General features: G+C 31.2%; 1 long non-coding RNA gene across 1 annotated transcript; it reads left to right on the top strand.

Annotated features, from left to right (window-relative positions):
• Positions 1–13,708: 13,708 nt before the first annotated feature.
• On the top strand, positions 13,709–17,131 carry LOC139527958 (uncharacterized). The gene is made up of 2 exons (XR_011665496.1): positions 13,709–13,859; positions 16,564–17,131. It is a non-coding gene; the product is annotated as an uncharacterized lncRNA (long non-coding RNA).
• The last annotated feature ends 1,373 nt before the right edge of the window (positions 17,132–18,504 follow it).

Genomic DNA, 18,504 nt, shown 5'->3' on the forward strand with positions numbered 1-18,504 from the left:
GCAATTAACTATATTATAAAACTATGTCAGGTTTGTTATGAATCTAACTTCAAACGTAAAATATCGTACTGATTACTTTGAACGAAATCAAATCTGATAAATGAAGGCGGTGATTAATTTTCTTTACCATAACACAGAAATATAATAGTAGAGATATGTGCCAGAGGGGGACAGTTCCAAGTCTGTTTATTGTCTCCCTGGACGGCCAAATGAATGGGGGTCTTATAAATCCCCATTCACCGCCAAACATTCTCTGCGCTCATTTATCTGGTGGGAAAACCTTAGCAACACCGAGTACGAAAGTTTCAATGGCACCCTGAATGTTATTTAAGAAAATGCCAATACCGACTTGTGACAGGTGGCAGCTGTCATGTCTAAATAAATTGTGTTCAGAGGCTTTGATAGCTGGATACCTCGAAATATATTGGCCTTCGGTCTTTATAAACGATCTTACGGCACAATTGACTCTTCTTCTAGCTATTTCCACTAACTTTGGCCTTAATGATCCATGCCAATAGGGCCTTGGTAAAATGTCTGACCATATTATTCTGATGTCAGGTGCAAAAACCTTTATTCTCAAAATTGAACATTTGATGTTCTCTATTAGCTCTTTTGATTTCATAAATACTAAATCATTTGCACCTAGATGTATACATATATAATTAAGGGCTGGCCACTTTTTAATTTCACTTTCAAAAGATGAATCCAGATCTTTCCATTTCATTCCTGATTTAGTTATCCATTTAACTTGTACCCCTAGCCTATCCAAATTAAGTTTTTTCCAACCAGATCGGCTAGCAGCTGTTATGCCAGCCCAATGGGGAATATAAGATCCCATTATCCAAACAGTTGACTGCAACTTATGACCTACAAACCAAAAACTATTTAAGGAGTTTGTTACAATGTTGTTTACTTTGGTCTATATGTACATATAAAGAAATTGAAAATTTTGAAATTATTTTCACCAAGGAATCCTGATGTAACGCTCAAATGCACCTGACGACCACCTTCCCCATTTTTTAATAGCTTCGTCATTCATACCACGTTTGCTCGCCTCTGTGGCGGCTCCAATTCTAAATGAATGCGTTTTCAAAAGGTTAGGGTTTGGAATGTTACAAACATTAACTGACTTTATTAGCATAGCTGACAGTTGATAACGGGTTAGCGGTGACCTGTCAAAATGCATAAATAAAAGATTACAGCCTGAAGCCGTAGGACGTGCAGCTAAATATTTCTTTAAGGTTAACACAGGGCAAACGCTCGCGTTATCTCTGTATTTATTTATCACAGTGAACGTTGAATAACCTCTTTGATCTGTTTTACTTTTCTTAATGTTAATTTTTAATTGACAACCTGACACGACCACATCCGACAATTGCAGTGCCACGGTATTAGAATCAGATTTATTTTTTGTCGTAAATTCACTTACACGTAATATAGCGAAAAATGCCCAAAAAAATGAAGATTTAAATAATAAAGATTCATAAGTAGATGAACAAATACTAGGTAGAGCGTCTGTAATCTGTCGTAATGATGGTAATGTTAATTTCACATTGCGATAAGACGTGTCACGGTACTTGTCTGTCCCAAATTCATGTATTTGGTTTTGATGTTATATTTGTTATTCTCGTGGGATTTTGTCTGATGCTTCCTCCGTTTCTGTGTGTGTTACATTTTAGTGTTGTGTCGTTGTTTTGCGAAGTCTGAATTGCTCATCGTATGTTCCCCAACCGTGTGACTTATTTGCTGCAAAACGAATATCTCTCATGTACTTTAGCAATTCTTGAGCCAAAGAACTCTGTTTCTCTAGCAAAATACTCATATAAATCATGAAAGCGCTTGTCCATGTGTGTATATTTGGTAGAGCGTGACATGGTAAAGATTCAATCCGCATGTGACCTCCTTTTACAACTAAATCGCCTTCATGGTCAGGAAAATTTGCCAGTTCTCTAGGAGATTTAATCAACAAATTTAGGTCGATAAATTCATGTTTCCAAATCTTATCTTTTAGTTTCATGGGTACATAACACCCGATTTGGTCAAACAAACCTTCCTCAAGACAGGGAAGGCTTTGTGAAAACTGAATGTTTTCGTTAAATATGTTAGATTCTGTCCCAGTTGACGTTATGGAGGGCCCTGGGTCACTACTAAAATCTATAACCGACTCACCAGATGTTCTTGGATTAACTACACTATCTATAGCTTATTCCTTCTCCTTAGGGTCGGCCATTCTTCGTCGTTTGACCCCCTGCCCTCTAGCTGGAGTCCCTTTCTTTGAATTCCCTCTTTTCATGGTAGATTGGAAAAACTGGTCAGCATATGAAAACTAGGATGGCACTAAAATAAGAAACTGGCAGCAAACAAACAGCTAGGATGGTTCGTAATTTAGACAATGAACGTCACACTTTTATATACGGCTAATGTTTCTTCGTTATAAAAACTCTAAAGTCAACAAAATGTTTGTTTGCGATGATGCTCTGGCAATAATAACTACACAGGTGGAAATTGCACAAAAAACTAAGAATATAGACTAAGTCAAAATTATTTTTTGTTATAATAACAAATTGTTTGTATGAAGCTAAACAGATGCTATGTGAGAAAGTTATGACGTGCTTTACACTCTTATTAACAAAATGCACGTGATAGTAATCATTTTTAACAGAAAGAGGCGTTCCAAAATGTAAGACAGTGTACGTGGACACTTTTGATTTATAATACAAACACATAATCCAAAAACAACATACGCCAGTAGCCTTATTCAATTCAATCATCTGATAAACAATAATTGCTATTAGTGATAAGTGACAACATACGCCATCCAACCATTTTTAGAACATCAAAAAACCGTCGTTCGCATGCTTTGCATATATTTAAATACTAGTTGTCCTTGGCTTTTGACGGTCATTTAAAAATAATTGCAATGTAAATCATTAAGGCCGAATCCAAGTATCTTATTTGCTTAAAAAAACTGGTTACTCGCTATTCACAATACGAGCACCTTTCTTTAAAACACAATCGCTATTCAAGTAGGAATTCGAAGTAAAAAAAGCAGCTATTAAATGAAACAGCTCTCCATTACATTGTTTTTCCTCTATCTTTCTCGGGAAATGTGTCCCAATTGGGTCAAATTTACTAGAAATGTATTTCGGAACGAAATGATCCCACTCGTCAAGTGTGAAATTATATTTAGCAACTCGAGTCTCTTATTTGAAAACAATGGGCCTGGTCAAATATTGAGCTGAGAAGTACGTAATAATTGAATAATTCAACCCTTTCGGACCAGGCATATTAAAAAGGGTGGGTGAATTATTGATCCCCTGTTACTCTATATGTATGTACATACCATTATTATTATTTTTTTCTAAATCAGTGAATCAATCACATCTTGAGAAAATATTATGTTATCGTTATCTGCTAGTCTGCTTACTAATCCGCTTCTTATCACTGTATTGACATCTTGGATAATCTTGAAATTCTGTGCAATGATAATTTATTCTCGACATCGGATTTATCAACATAGCGCCTGTCCTAAATTGGCCTCTGTGTCTGGGGGAAACTCCGCGTGATCATCGGTTTTTGAATGGCAGCATTACACTCGGTTCTGCTTGTATTCCAGCTACTTTGGGTAGAAGAAGTATAGCCACCATATCAATGGTCTACTTCGCACGAGGTGCCACCCTGTATTGTGTCTATTACTACCAACATTTAGTCTTTTTCGCTTCGAAATTGCCCCTTTTCCTAGGCGATACCGTAACTTAATATTAAGTTGTCTTATTTCTCTTTTGAGGCTTCATAACTGGTGAGGACGGAACTGGATTGTGCAAACTTTTGGCAAAAATTTAGCAAGGTTCCTTATTGAACGTTAGAAAAATCTTACATTAAATTTTCCATAGAGTGAGCTTTTAGTCATTGATCCTCATTATTGTTGAGGTTTAAGGTAGATCATAAGTAAATGTTTTTTGAAACGGAATTTTCTTATAATTTGCCAAAATCAAGATTTTACCATGCTTTTTTTCAAAAATATAATAAAAAGTGTGGGTCACCGTGCCATTTTTCAAGCTACGAGTCGTTGAAAATTGCCTAAATTTGGTTAGTTTGTTCATGAAAAAACACATAAGAGTGCATACAAAAAAATCTATGTGATAGAATTTTGAAATAAATTATGTGAAGATAGGTTTCATAGTATGTTTTAAGAAAATAAAAAGACAACATGGTGTCACCGAACTTGTTTTCTTGCCACAAGTAAAAATAAAAAAAATTCCTATAAGCCTAGTATAAATTTTGTACTAAAAGAGGTATCCCCCCTTAAATGGCTCATTTCAAAAAAATGATTTTAAAAACCAAAAAAGTTGATATTTGTTAAAATATTTTGAATAATACAATAAATTAACAAGTTTTCTTTATATAAATAAACTGTCTAACTATTAAATTATAAATCTGTTTCCAAATGTGCTGATTTGGGCAAATACCTAGACCGACTTTGTACTGTGATTGTACAATCCAAGATGGCGGTATACCATGAATCTACCGTAAGCAATATATGAGAGACTTCCTATAAATATATTTCGCTTGTATCATTTGATGATATAACGTTGTCAAATATTTTTAATTCACTGCATTTAAAGCCACAAAATTCACAATCTCAATATTAATATTTACCCAACACGGTTTTGTTACAAACTTCAGATGATGTACAGAGCCCTCATGCAAAGTTGAATTTGGCTATTTGTTTTAGATATTTTTGCCATATACATGTAGCTCTTCAACTGTTTAAGTACTTATACATCTTCGGATTTCAAATGTTCGGCTTTGAGCGTTTCTGATGATGGTAAATCTAGAAAATTACTTAACGTGTTGTTTTCAATTGTTTTGTTTTTTTGCTATGCATCATAGGTTTTACAAAAAAAAATAACCCTCTTCATCATCAACATTTCCCTATGACAAAAACAACATTTTTATTGTTTTTATTGCGCAATCCCTTTACTGAAATAACTGTCTAAAATGTAGCTTTGTCCAATTTTGCATAGATATTTGACATATGTTCACGATCGTAATTGGTCTTTTTTTCTGATAAAATTGCTTTGAAAGAAACTCTTTGTACATTAAGCAATAAGATATAAAAAAGTATTATTCACGATGATTTTTGAAGTTAAGGTATACATTTCCGAAACATGATATAACATACCATATGGATTCCGTGTCGAAGGTATATTTCTTACAGGGTACAATTCAAATATCTGTTGCATTGGTTCAATTCAATGTGTTGTTACTGTACAAAGAATGTATACTCAAGCAAAATGGCATTCTGATTTAGCCTACTATTCATATAAAATAAAAGAGATGAGGTTTGACTGCTAATGAGACAATTATCCGTCAAATTTTTAATACGAAATACTTACAAAAAATCCTTATAAGAAATGTTTGAGAATCTTTTTATATCTAAGCGTCATTCAAAAACCTGAATATCAAGAAAGTCAATTTCGATTGCAATCAACAAGGGGATCAGTTTGTCTCGAATTTTACACAAAAAACTATAGCATGTACAACCGACATGACCTGTTTTCCCCTTATCTCCACATAGATGTTTGGTTGGGTTCATTTTCAACTTTCTTTATAAAATATTGATTTTTGTTTGTTACTCTGGCATGTGCCTTTCTTATAACTGAACGTGACGTTATATGAACATCAGTAAACTACTGACACCTTGAATAATAGAAGTAATTGATATGTCAACCATCGTTATTTCCTGCTTCCGAACATGTCGTTTTAGGAAAACAGTCATCGAATGACCGTTAAGTAATGCAAAGAAGCCAGAAACGGCACACTATTATTTCGATACTGCTGATAACATGCAAAGACACAGTCATGTAAATCGTCATGAACGTCTGAATACTGTCGTCGGAAACGACAAAATTATGACAATGTAAAGACGTTACAGTAGTTTAGTGAATGTCATTTTGTGAATTTAAAAAAAATGAGTTTTATGATATAACCAGTGAGAAATACCAATATGTATATAAAGTTATAACGGTAATGTGTGGCTATATTTCAGACAAATATCGACAGATAAGGTATACTTCTATTTTACTGAGTACACAAAATAAAAATAATTTATAGTATAAAGGATACAAACAAAATGTACCATGTATCTGTATACTTTTTATCTAAATATTGCAGTTTGGTTTTCAGAAAATGTACTTTCACTTTCATTATTGACTAAAAATCCAGTTTTTCTACCTCCAAATAGTAATTTTGTTTTGATATAAATCTATCATGGGAGCTTTAGTTGAAAATAAAACATATTTTTATTATCAATTAATTGTGTTTATCTCAAGGTTATATATTCTTAAATTGCAAAGTTGCACGTTTGGGAGAATGACAGCCTGTATTTCAATCAAACTCACTTTGGTACCATATTGGTCTCTTTAAAGCTTACTCAAATTAAATAAAGATTTCAAAACGAATCTTACATTGGGTGAAGAACATTTCAGATATGCTATAACGTAACTCTTATTCTTTTTTTACGTCGTATATATATATTAAGTTTTACTTCTGAATCAATTATTCTGAAGAGTGAGCATTAATACTCAAACACAAAACTTGTCGAATGTACATTATATCTACAATAAATGGTATATACGATTTTGTAGTTTGACTATGATTTGCCCATATTTCTTTTTTTATTACTGATACAGCAGACTCGTCTCTGTAAAAAACATTAGTTGTATTCGAATTTTAAGCAGTTGGAAGGCCATTTGTGTTTTAATTGAAAGCATTTTAAACTCTAATAATTATAAACAATTGTCCCAAAACCGGCTTACGAATTAAAAATAAAACCATAAATGCTTCAGAGTAGAATATCTTTAGTTTAGAAATGTTTCGAAGGAAGCTTGATGAAAATGAAATACAATAAATAGCTGCTCCATGAGCGCATGATACGCCCTTCTTCTTGTGTGTAAAATTTTATTCAATAATAATAAATAGTTTCTGAGACACAGCGCCACAAGTGAAAACCACCATTTCTTTTTACGAAAAACGCAATAACTCTAAAATGTAATTTTGAATCATTTCCAAAACATATACAGATTAATATAACTAAGAAGTGGGTAAAGATTTCAGCAATTATCAATAAAGGTTTTTGAGATATGGTGATAAACTGTGAAAACTCCCCTTTTTTCAAAAGCTCAATAACTCTCCAATAAAATTTTGAATCATCACCAAAAAGTATACAGATCTTTAGATTAATCTAACTAAGTTTGTAAAGTTTAAGCAATAATCATGAATTGTTTTTAAGATACGACGCAACATGTCCAAAAACACATCCCTGTTTTAATTATGAAGTTTTCTAACTTCAAAAGCTTAAAAATTATTTTCACAAAAAAAACAGATCGTTTGACAATCATAAGAAACGACTACATGTATTTTCAGTTTCATGAAATTTAGATAAGTTGTTTTCAAGTTACAGTGCGACATGTGGACGCCGGCCAGACAGACGGACAAACGGACAGACGGACGGACGCCAGACATTTGTATACCATAATACGTCCCATCGAAATGTTGACAGGCGTATACAATTACTGTATCAATAATATTTAATGCAGGATATGAATGGCAACAAATGAATTTGTGATACCCTTTTCGATGACCCAAACATAGTTTAAAACAATATAACTGGTATATGATGCTTTTCCTAGCAAGAGCATAAAAGAACTTTAACAAAACAGTCACTCCAACAGTTGTTTGGGCTAAATCATTATGTGATCGTGATCAACATGTTGGGTTAATCGTCCCAATTCAATATGTTTAATTCTCAAACACGCCGTAGTAATATTCTGGTTTTTCTTATTGATATCTTTTCTGCAGAAGCTTGTTAAGAGCGGAGTATGATCTCAAAAAAGTAACACAAACAATAAACATGATTAAATAGTGTGTATGATTAAATATAGTTTAGATGGGTACTGATTTATTGTTAGCGTTGGAAGAGCAATCACAGGTTCGACCTCATGTTTTAAAAGTATGGTAAACACAATTTAACATGAAAAAATACCGTTCCTGATCAATATAAATAATTTTTTTTGAATTTCCTTATTTCAAATAAAAATTTGATAACAGATAATAACATTTGTTTGAAGGTCATCAATCGTAACCTGAGTGATATTTGTTTTATGCAATTAAAGCAGACTGAGTTTTACTCTAATTTGAATTTCCCAAAAATAAATTCAACATGATTATGAATAAATGTTTATACCTTGTCGCGTTATAGTTGCTGAATTTAATGACTTTCGTAGAAACTGCCTCGGTAAACATCAAAGAACAACATGCATTCAAACTTAAACTGTTAATTACTTTTAAAATCAAATAGTTGTAAAAACAGAAACCGTCTGATTAAAAAGTATTCATGTGAAAAAAAACGCCATAAATAACAAATCAGTTGATATGTATCCTTTAAACACTCTCATGTTTTTATTTTTATCTTTATGAGTTTTTTTCAAGTCTATATCATATCCATGGTAATAAATATTTAAAACGAATTTACAGAAAAAAGCTTTACAGTTTTGTATTCAAAATCTAAAAGTATGAATAATTAATCAACATTCAATGTCAAAAGAGCTTATAATGTAACAACGACATCAAAACAGTCTGTTCAGTTATTTAAAAAAAATAAACTATTAATCAAATAAGTATGCTAAGCTGCTGACAGTATAATGCTTATTTGCCTTTCCCATTTGAAATTAATTCTTAGAGATGGTATAGTGCATGTAGTAGTGAATATATCAAAACGAAATTATAAACGAAATTGTGTTTGGTATCAAGCGAAAAAAATGAGACGTCTCAGGATTTACTTAGAATACTTTTGTTTTTATCAAACTTTCTTCTATCAAGAGGCTCGAACTCATAGTTTTTTTGTCCTGCATTTCTTTTTTGTATTCATAAACATACACCGTTTGTAGAGATATAAAATCTTGCATGTAGAAGTGATAATATTGGTATTTATTTTCAAAAAAGATATACAAATAACAAATCATTAAAGCAATCATTACGCAAATGCAATACAGTGATCCGTCGGCGTCTACATACTATAGAAACAATAAAAAAGTGTTTGCCGCCGTAATTTAGACAGAGTGATGTATTAAAACTTTTAATTGCACTAAGTCTTTCGGTTTTATATTCAACTATAATATGGCTATCTACTGTTTGAGATGCGGAAGAAATACACCAACTAGAGGTGCAAGGATTATCGTAGTCAGACACAGAAATGGGACGCATCAGACGACAGTTGGTTTTTGTGGAGTATGTGGATCTGAAAAACGACAGTTTATTAACTAAATGTTGTATTGCATATTGCTTATTATCAAAATATCTGACATCTTGAATAACTATATAACATGAAACTTTCAAATTTGTTCTAGTTTTTAAACATGGTATAAAACTTGACTAACACGCAAATGTATATAATCTTTATAATGCAAAAAGTTTATAATGGTTTCTCATTTTTCCTACTGATTATTTCATGCCTTTGTGGTGATCTTTTTTTATCAAAAGGATTTATATTTTGTAATAAACATCAATGATGAACATTTCTTAAAATGAATACATATTTTTGAATATAGTAATCATATTTAGTTATATGTTAAAAATATATTTCATTCTAGATTGATTAAGAACATATAAAACTGAAACATGTTAAATAGCCATAGAAAGTAATTGCAGTTTCAAAAACATTGAAAATATATCAAGTACAAACTTTTTTCGGTTTTGTGACAGAAAAGAGGCTTTTGAATTACTTGATTGGTATAAGGTTGTTTGTGTTTAAAATTGTTTTAGATTTTTTTCAACTTTTGTATCTTTAATTTTTCCGAGTTTCATCATGTGTCTTACAAAATTGTTTTCCTTTTTATGACAGTTTTGTCAATAAAAAAATTCATTAGCGGTGATGGCAGTTGTAACCTTATTAATAGTTGACGAACATTGAAAACGAAAATAGCCAAATATGTGCCTATTATATCTTTATCAATCCAAGCCTGGATTATGGGAAAACATTTGTGTTTGGATTAATTCAACATTTCATTAACAGTAAAAAAGTAACGATACGAGCGTTATACAGCGGCCACCAGATTTTTTATGTTCTTTCTCCATAGTCAGAAAACACATTACAGCCATTCCTTGAATATATTGAATTGTGTAAATAAAGACTATGCAATTTTCCTTAGAAACCGAACACCCTTTGCAGTTAAAACTGCGCCAAAATCTATTATGCGTTTCAAAATCCTCGTTCAGTATGTATTAAGTTCACACTATGTACATTTAAGAAAACAATGGAAGGAAAAGAAGAGCTACATGGAAGGTTGAAGGTTTAACCAATTTGATAGGATTACTAATTTCTTATCATATGATATAAATATGTATTTTATAATACAGATGCAGATCCATTTTTCACCCATTTTACTATTGACTTCCTATATAATAAGAAATCAGTCAAAAACTTTAAAGTAGTCGTACCTGCTTTCTACTTCTTATAACGAAAACGAAAGTAAGATTTTTATGGGTCCAAAAACGCTATTTATGTTTGACACGGGACAAAGAAATAAGAACGAAAAACTACTTTTAAACGATGATGATTTGTTCATAAATAAATCTGTGATACTAAATGTCGATTTAAACAAATTCTATTTTTGTCTTTGTGCCATCGTGGAAATTTGAAAATTTCCAGCTCGTTTCATTAGTGTATGCCTTAAAAATTCCCTGGTTAACAAAAATGTATTTATTTTGGTCTACTGTGCAATTTTTTAAACACATTTACTACATATACAAGCATAACACAATATGAGTGACACACCGTTAAATGAAATAGTGAATGTTGAATCAGTTTCAATATTAATGCGATTACTGAGAGATTTTGGGAGAAACACACTGCCATTACTGGGTCGAAAAGTACCATTTATACAAAAACAGTTTGTAGTCGCCACAATTGTTTCTTTTCGAGAAATAAATAATCAAGATTTCCAGGTCATTGTCGAACCCAGGAATCAAGTGGAACGATTATTGGCTAGAAAGGATACCGATATAAACATGTATGAAAATTATAGTTTATATTTCAATAGAATTGCCGTTTTGTTGAACCTTCAGGAACCAAACATGCATGGCGAAGCAAGATTACTTGATCCAATTGGAAGCATTAAAAACGATATAGGTTTGATTTCTTCTGAAGAATATCATTATACAAACGATATAAAATTTCTCGAAGGAATGAAATATCAGTTTTATCAATCATGTGGACGCAATACGGAGTACATTATTTGTGTATTTTCACATCATGTGCCTTGCACATTAAAAACTCATCAGTGTGCACGACTCATTAATGAATTTTCAAAGCGTACAAACGAATTTCTTATCGTCTCATATGAAGATGTATTTTATGATACAGACGAAGATGTGGCCTTGAACATTTTGTCGCATTATAGTAGAATATTTTGTCTATATCCAGTTTACTTTTGTCCTCCTAAAAAATCAGACAAAAACATTGAAACCTATCTATTACCATGGGACGAAGAGGAAGAACCTGTTTGTAGAAGGATTTCTAGACGGGTAATGAGAGAAGTTTCAAATAAGCGTTTTAGAACAGAAAAGAAAAAACGAAAATCATTTTGTCGTTTTTCTAAATTTATGGATTCCAATGTTCGCGAGGAAATATAAGCGAGAAGTCCATGTTGAATTTTAACGATTTTATAATATTTCTATAATAATTTTTGATTGTATTGGAAGAATTATTTAAGAATTATATTGTTATTATATAAGTTTGCTATAAATAAACAAGATTGTTAACACGAGTATTTCATTATTATTCTTAAATTTAAATGTTATGGGGTAAAGTATTTAATGGTCAGTATTTGTTTTTAAAACATGTGTTTCGTTATTTATTTTCCAGAAATCTACTTTCATTTTCAATATCAAACACAATATTTATTCAATTAATAACAAAAGGTTGAAACAATAGTTCATGCGTGAAATCGTTAATTTAAAACTTGATCTATTTATTATTTACAAATTAACGGAATATATAAGCAAATTATGCAAATAGATAACCAAATATTTCAAATGTAAGCAATTTAGATGCAATGTATTATGTTCTCACGATCAATGCAGTTATATGATATGTGGTCAATTATTACCAAGACCAGAATACGATCGTTTACACTTAAAAAAAAATAATTTCTAAAGTCTATACCGTTCCACATACATGCCGTCACCAATTACAAAATGTTGTTGCACACTTATATAATTAACTCACAAATTCAATGCCCCAGGTAAACAAAAATTAACTCACAAGTTCAATGCCCCGGGTAAACAAAAATTAACTCACAAGTTCAATGCCCCAGGTAAACAAAATATCTTACATTTATTTTATGTTCATTTTAAAAACCTGTTATCATACATATATGAACCATTAATTATATTTACAATAAAATGAGCTTCGCAGACATTCTTGCTCATTATTGTCGATATTAAGCATTATATAAAAAAAAAATTGAAATCACAAAAAGACTGAACTCCGAAGAAAAACTCAAAACGAATAGTCCCTAATTAAATTGGAAAATCAAATGCTCAAACACATCAAGCGAATGGATAACAACTTGTTACAGGGATTTTCTAATGTAGAAACTGGTGGATTGAATCTAGCTAGCTAAACTACTCACTTGTGTGACTTGTATAAGAGACTCCTTAGAAATATATTTTCGTTTGTATAATTAAATGTTATTACCTTGTCAGAAAGTTTCATTCAATCCTTATGAAGCAACATATTTACATTCTATAGTTTTACTGTTCCACATACATGCCTGAAATACATGAAATGGGGAACAAATAAAATTTCGCTTTGTATCTTGGGTTCCACGGAAATACATCTCTTCGTCAAAACCATTTTCTATGGACAATCTGTTCATCCAAATTTCCCTTTGAGCTGTCTGAAATGTAGTTTCGTCAAGTTTTGCATAGACAATTGACATAAAGGTTTACGATGGCAATTGTTTTTCTCAAATAATTGCTTTGGCAGAAACTCTTTTTATATTAAAGTAATACCATACATAACATTTGTGTCGTCGTTTATAATACTCTTATTCACAATGATTCGGGTTGTAAAGGTTTATATTTCCAAAACATGATACAAAATTGATCCAGGGTCAAAGAAGAGTTATGAGGAAACAAATTCAATATCCGTTACATTGTTTCAATCCAAGGTTGCATTGTCGTACAATGAATATCAATTATGGTTAAACGACATTCTATTTCAGCCTGCTATCTTTTTAAGTAAAGTCATTCCCGTGTCAGCCCTCTTTATTTCCTACTGTTTCTGTTTCACATGTTTTTAGTAACACAGTCATCGAATGTTATACTACTGGATAAATTAGATTATTGCGATTAAAAGACTGTATAGCAGTTCCATGAATATCATTTGCTGAATTTAAAAATCAAGGTGCAAATTGAACTGAATTGTATTACATTACCATTGAGGATTTTCAATATGTATCTAAAGTAATCATTGTAAAACATAGATATATTTAGACTGAGTATTCATAATAAAAATCATTTATATTCATATAGGATACAAACGAAATATACAATTTTCCTGCATACTGTTTATCTAAATTCATGCACAATGGTTTTTATAAAATGTACTTTCACTTTCATTATTGACTAAAATAATATGTTGTTACCTCCAAATAGTGATTTTGGCTTTGTTATAAATATGTCATTCAAGATCTAGTTGATGATCACATATTTTTATTATCACATAGTTGTGTGTATCTCAAGGTTATACCATTCAAATTAAAGAAACAGTAATACTACAGGTTGATTTACAGGTATGATATTTTTTGGGTTACGACTTTTATCAAATTGTCGTGTTTGTAATACACGCGTTTTAACATTATTTATTTGCTATTTGCATTTTTGTTCATCGTTAATAAATAATAAATGAATATCAGTATTGCAAGATAAACAGTCTCCGAGTTTTTTTAAATGTTTAAATAGATTCACAAATTTAACATAGTATATCCTCATAGACATTATTAATATACGAGTTTATAGTTTTTTTATCATTCATTATGAAAATGTGTGGACAGTTTTACATAACTAATTAACAGTTTTAGTTTAATTGCCTGTTTGGTTGTTTTGTTTTACCCAGTTTGTATCTAAATTCAACAAACCGTACAACACGACAACTTTATATTTATTTATTCAAAATCATGTTTTGTGTCATTAATAGTCTGACCGATGATCAACCAAGTAATGGTATTTACATTTGAGTTACAAATTGTACTGCCCCATATGTGCATGGGTACGTTAGATTTACTTAACTGTGTGCTCGTAACATTTAAGCAAATGTACTTTGTTTAAAGATTGGTTTAAGTGTTATCGTAAAAAGTAAAATCACAAAATTACTGAACTTCGAGGAAAATTGAAAACCGAAAGTCAAGTCAAATGGCAATATCAAAAGATAAAACACATCCAACGAAAGGACAACAATTGTCATATTCCTGACGTATGTAGAAAATGGTGGATTTAACCTGTTTTGTACTGCTAAACCTCTCACTTGCATGACAGTCGCGTCAAATTCCATTATATTGACGACGATGAGTAAACAAAACAGACACAATAGGTACAATTGTCAAAATAGGGGTATAGCAGTGATCACCGTGTCACAATCTCAATCAGAACAAGAACAAACAAGTATATATTTGGTCGCATAGGTTGATATTATGGGTAAAGATGATGTTGATTTTAAACATAGAATAAAGAATTTTTGGTTAAATAACTGTGATCTCAGGGAAGTCTTTGCTGAATATCAGTATCATGAAAGCTATTTTATATAGTTTATATGGTAATAAATTATTTTATACATGTAATATACTGTGTCTAGATATATTCTAAATACTGAATGTGTCGTATTTTATGCAATTGTCTTTCAAGATATGTTTATGATGTGATACGAATTACTATGAAGGTAGCCTTATCATAATAATTAATTTGCTATTATATGATAGAAAATAAACTCATCATAGATACCAGAATTACATTTTGTATTTACGCCAGACTTGCGTTTCGTCTACAAAAGACTCATCAGTGACGCTCAAATCCAGAAACAAATGGTCAAATAAAGGATGAAGATGAAGAGCATTGAGAACAAAAACTCCTCAATGTCTTGCCAAACACAGCTAAGGTAATCTATTCCGGAGTTAGAAAAGCCTTAGTATTTCAAAAATAATAAAAAGTCATGTAAACAGTAAAAAGTGCTGACTCCTGGGCTGATGATACCCTCGGTGAATAAAAACTCCACCAGTAGTGGCATATATACATGGTGTATTTTTGAACTTGATTAATATGTTGCTTCGATATAAGATATCCTTCCTTGAATAGTTTCTTCATATATATGTTGGCAAACGTAAAGAAAACTTTATAGTGAGATTGCATGTTTTTGTTAGAGTTAACGACAACAATTGATTTTGAAAATGCTCAGAATTAGAATATGTATGTTAATTAAATCAACGGTACCAATTTTCTTGCACCAGATGCGCATTTCGACAATACATTTCTCTTCAGTGATGCTCGTGGCCAAAATATTTGAAATCCAAAGCTTATATAAAAGATGAAGAGCTATAATCCAAAAGGTCCAAAAAGTTTAGCCAAATTAAGTTGTTTAAGAAACTTGAATACTAATGTCTTTAAATGGAAATCATCATTAAACAATGTGAATATAATATAATAGAATAGTACATGTAGTAAATTTTGTATAACCTGATGTGCCTTTAAATTTTTGATGATGAGCTATCATGAGATTTCACATGTTTATCACAAGACCGTACTATTATACGATTGAAATATTATTTACTAAATCGTACATGGTTGACATTTCTTTACTTTGCTATAGATTGCGAAAAATAGAAAAGAAAAGAAAACTTTTCTACTTTAATTGACTGGAGGTGGTGGCAATAAAGGCTTTTTCAAATGAAATTTTCTTGAACTATACATACTTTTAAATTTTGATGAGGGTTAATACACTGTGAAGTTTTCTAGTTCTAAGTCATGAATCTGATGTACAGTATTTGTCGTCTGTTTATGTAGTTCATTCGTGTTTCTGGTTTCTCCTTTTTGTATAGATTATACCGTTGGTTTTCCGGTTTGAATGATTTTACAATAGTAACTTTTGGGGCCCTGTATATCTTTTTGTTCGGTGTTAGCCAAGGCTCCGTGTTTTAATGCCGTACCTTGACCAGTAATGGTTTACTTTTATAAATTATTACCTGGATGGAGAGTTGTCTCATTGACACTCTTTTAGTTTGTATCCATTAACATAGAACCTTTCTAGAAATATGAGATATCGCATTTTCAAGTGAAATTATATGTATCTATATTTTATAATTATATTTAAGATGTTTTAATAAGAAAAAAAAGTTAAGCAATCGTATGTGTGTATGCATTACAGTGATCCGTCAATGTCTTAAAAAACTATTATAGAATATATCAAATCCAAAAGTGATGTATTTCAACTTTTGCTTTCACTTTCAGTTTTAGATTCAATTATAACATGGCTATCTATTGTTTGAGATGCCAAAGAAATACTCCAACTAAAGGTGCAAGGATTATCGTAGTCAGAGACAGAAATGGGACTCCGCATCAGACGACAGTGGGTTTTTGTGGAGTGTGTGGATCAGAAAAACGACAATTCATAAACTGAATGTTGTACTGCATATCTCTTGATAGGAAAATGCCTGACATCTTGGACAATTTTTTTAACATGAAACTTTCAAATTTATTTTATTCTACAAAGAAAGTACCTAATCTTGAAAAACCAACAATTTTATATAAAGTGAACTTTATAATGGTTTTATATTTTTCTTATTGCTTTTTATGTAGTTATTGTGATTTTTTTGTATCAGAATGATAAACATTCATAATCAATATAAGTAGTGATCAAGTGAAAAACATATTCTAAAAAAGATGTATATATTTTGAATATTCGTGCACACTGATGTATTTTGAAATCGGTTTCATGCGAGACTGATTAGGAACATAAACACCGTTCTGGTTGTGCTACACTAGATATGCATTTTCAAAATAAATTCTATTTAGGTTACCCTCAGACTTAAACAAATGAACATACAGCATTGATTACACGTAACATACAATAAGACAGAATATGGCATACTAAACATGAAGATCAAGCTCCATTCGAATTGGTTTTCCTCTTTTTATCATATTTTTCAGACATAGATGTATTTATTAATCTGTATAAAATGGCTTTATAAAAAAAAAAAAGGAACATGAATATATATATAAAACTAATAAGTCGACAAAAGACCCAAAACACCATGTATAAACAAAAACGACGAAACAACAAACAAGTACAAAATCCCAATATTAGAAACTCCAAATCAAGAAACACAAACTTAAATGAAGGGTCATCCCCAGAAAGGTTCAGACAGTGCCTGCTTTATATTCATTGTGTTGATCTAGCATGTTAATCACCAATTATAAGTCTCATATGGTGGCGTCACTATCTAGGGAGAAAAACAGGACATGATTGTGGCCTGACTTTCGGAATGTATCCATGGTTATCCTTGACACAGATTGACCATAACAACAAACTCTCTTATAATGGTATTTCGGAAATTTTCTTCTGCTTGTCAGTATTTCAGTACTGATATTATTTAACAAACTTTACTAAAAATGTTCGTTTATAGATTTATAAATTATTAAGAAACTAAGGTTTCAACTCCCTCAGGCAAAGTTGGCTTTAGATGTATTTGGCTATTTATTTTAGGTAATTTTGACATATAGCTCTTCAACTGTTTCGGTACTTGTACATCTTCAGATTTCAAATTTTTGGCCTTGAGCGTCAAAAAAATCAAAAAAACCCATTACGGTATTTATCTTAATAATAAATTTATGGCGGCGCCACTGGAATGTTGCTATATATAAATTGAATGTTAACAACTACAGAAAGTTAAATCATTCCTTTCGTCGTCGTGGTTTGTTATTCACTATCTATTTCTAAATGAATGCCAAAAAGGATATGTTCACTTTTAAATAATAATCAATTTCTTATGATAAAATTAAAGTTGTTGTCTAGAGAAGCTTTAATTTATGTGTTAAGAATTTAAAATCTCCTTATAGATATAAAAGTTATTATTTAATACTCCATACGACAGTTTTGTCCATAAACGACTCATTAGCAGCGCTGGCAGGTGTTACCTTATTAATAGTTGACGAATATTGAAAACGAAAATAGCCAAATATGTATCTTATAGAGCTTTATCATTCCAAGCCTTGATTGGGGGAAACATTGGTGTTTGGAATAATTCAACACTTCATAAACAGTTAAAACAGTAATCATTTTGTTAATTGCGTTATTCAGTGGCCATCATATTTTTGTATGTTCTTTCTTCATAGACAGAAAACATATTACAGTCATTCCTTAAATAGATTGTAATTCTGTAAATAGAGACT

The sequence above is a fragment of the Mytilus edulis genome, chromosome 6 (assembly GCF_963676685.1).
Source record: "Mytilus edulis chromosome 6, xbMytEdul2.2, whole genome shotgun sequence".
In the NCBI taxonomy this organism is placed as follows: domain Eukaryota; kingdom Metazoa; phylum Mollusca; class Bivalvia; order Mytilida; family Mytilidae; genus Mytilus; species Mytilus edulis.